Source organism: Mesocricetus auratus, unplaced genomic scaffold (genome assembly GCF_017639785.1).
Source record: "Mesocricetus auratus isolate SY011 unplaced genomic scaffold, BCM_Maur_2.0 Super-Scaffold_15014, whole genome shotgun sequence".
NCBI lineage: Eukaryota > Metazoa > Chordata > Mammalia > Rodentia > Cricetidae > Mesocricetus > Mesocricetus auratus.
Genome location: NW_024429186.1, coordinates 29790907 through 29793371, shown reverse-complemented (window position 1 = coordinate 29793371; position 2465 = coordinate 29790907). Strand labels below are relative to the sequence as shown.

The following is a 2465-nucleotide window of genomic DNA, read 5'->3' as shown; positions in this document are numbered from 1 at the left end:
ACCAAGAGCTGCTTTTATACATTATGCTGGGATGCCACGAAATATTCTTATGCTGTGGTGACTAGAATGCCGAGGTTTGTGCCCGTGCCGGTGAAAGCCCCGAGTAGCTTGTCTCTGCTACGCACAAAAAGAGATTTCGGCATCTCGGCCATAATTGTAGCCATTGTGGCCACTACAGCAGTGGCTGCCTCTGTGACCGCCTCGGCAATGGCCCTATCCACATCTGTACAAACGGCAGATACTCTTGATGGTCTTTCATCATCAGTATCAGTGGCGCTCGACCGACAAAGTTCGGCAAATACTCAAATTCAGGGAGGGTTGATGCTGGTTAATCAGCGCATCGACCTGGTTCAAGAACAATTGGATATTTTATGGCAATTGGCGCAGTTAGGATGTGAATATAAAATGCCTGGACTTTGTGTTACATCAATACAATATGAAAATTTTATTAGAGCGGCTAATTTGTCCAAAAGTCTTTCTCAGTTCATTTTACAGAATTGGACATTCGAATTTGAACAGATACTGCAGGACTTGAGAACAGCGATCCACCAGAATTGATGTCTCCCTACAAGAAGGACTGTCGTCATGGATCTCTTCTGTCTTCTCTTATTTCAAGGAATGGGTGGGGGTGGGACTCTTCGGGATGTTTCTCTGCTTCGGGATGTTTCTCTGCTTCGGAATGGCAATTTTATTCTTTTTGTTTTGCAAAGTGTTCAAAAAGGCAAAAACAGATAAAGTCATGATTACACAGGCACTCGCGGCTCTAGAGTATGGGGCCTCGGCGGAGGTCTGGCTCACCATGTTAAAGCGTGGAGAATAGCCTTTGATTATCCCCATTTCATTCTGGCTTTCCCTGTCACCTTGGCAGACTCCGGCTATATTTCTCTGCCCCTGCTTCAATAGATCAGCCTTTGCACCTCTGAGTCCGAAATGTTTTGGACATTTGCACCAGAGAAGGTGATCATTGATATTGCAGCCTTTGCACTCCGCTGAGCTCGTCTCATTGCACGCGGAAAGGTGCTATATGGGGTATATTCATCTGTTTCGAACCCTGATGGGCTGCAGAGCCTGATGGTGATCAACGGATGTAGGCCATTCATCTGGTTTCTGTCTCTGGTGACGAGGTGGCCATTAGCTGTCGGCAGAACAGCCCTTGCACCCTCAGCGACTTTGTTGCATTGCACGAGGATGGGTGTTTTAGCCTATGCAGCCCAGTTGGGACACTTTTGTGTGCTTTTATTAAAATAAAAAGGGGGAGATGTTGGGCGCTGCCCTGGAACCACGCCATGGCGAGATGGCGCTGACATCCGCCTGACAGTTGCAATGACAACCCTGCTGCGCATGAGCAGGAGCTCCCTGCCCACGAGGCCGGGGGTGCCTGTGCCTTACGTCACCTCGGGTGACATAATTGGACCAGTAATTAACTGCCACGTCCGAGGCGAGAGAAACTCTCTATATAAGGAGAGTCCCGTTAGGGCGTGGGGTCTTCGCTTTGTGATAGCTTATGCTCCTCCTCTCAGGAGCAATGAAGCTTACTGCAGAAGGATCCTGATCGTGTGCCGCGTCATTCTTGCGGGCGAGATAGAGCGCGGGACACCTCCCCCCTTATCTTTTCCTATACCTCTTTATCTGGCCCTCCAAAATCTCAATGGCTAATTCTGGTTTAGCTTTATTAGCAGTGTAGGATTGTCAGGATGAACGGATGTCCCACAACACAGGTGTTTGGGATTTAACCTTTCACACAGTGCTTGGGCCCTGGACCCTCCCAATTCAGGGAGGCGGCGAGATAAGTACAAAGAATGTGAGCCCACACCAAGTGTTACCCTCTCTCTCACCCCTGCTCTTATTTGTTTTTATGGGAGGGGGGCTGGTTTTTGAGACAGGGTTTCTCTGTGGCTTTGGAGCCTGTCCTGGAACTTGCTTTGTAGACCAGGCTGGTCTCGAACTCACAGAGATCCGAATGCTGTGATTGAAGGTTTACACCGCTCGGCTCACCACTGCTCTGAAGTGAGCCAACCAGTAATCTTTGTTCTCTGCTTTCTGACTGCAGATGCAATGTAACCAGCCAACTCACACTCCTGCTGCTGTGACTTCCCCGCCATGATAGACTGTACCCCTGAACCGGGAGCCAACATGAAGCCTTTTTTCTTTCCTTGTTCTGTTTCAAAGAAGTAAAACCAAGGCAAATGGCCAGTAGTTATCTAGAGAGCCCACGTTTATGCCTGCTTCTTCTTACTCTTAGCTGAGTGTTCAGTGACGTTCGGGGCTGTAGAATATTCCTTTATACTGTGTGACTATGTATCACTGTGACTGGGCTAATAAGCTGACTGGCCAATAGCTGGCCAGGCAAGGGTTAGGCGGGGCTTGCAGAATACAGAGTGCAAAGAAGAGGATGAGGCTCTCAGAATCTGGAGGAGACTTGGTAAGGAGCAGAACTTTTCATACTGAGAAAAGGAATTGAGCCA

The 2465-nt window shown here is 48.6% G+C and overlaps 1 long non-coding RNA gene across 1 annotated transcript; it reads left to right on the top strand.

The window, feature by feature from the left end:
- The first annotated feature begins 1471 nt into the window (after nt 1-1471).
- On the top strand, nt 1472-2208 carry LOC121139286. Its single transcript, XR_005876201.1, has 2 exons — nt 1472-1801; nt 2051-2208. It is a non-coding gene; the product is annotated as an uncharacterized LOC121139286 (long non-coding RNA).
- The last annotated feature ends 257 nt before the right edge of the window (nt 2209-2465 follow it).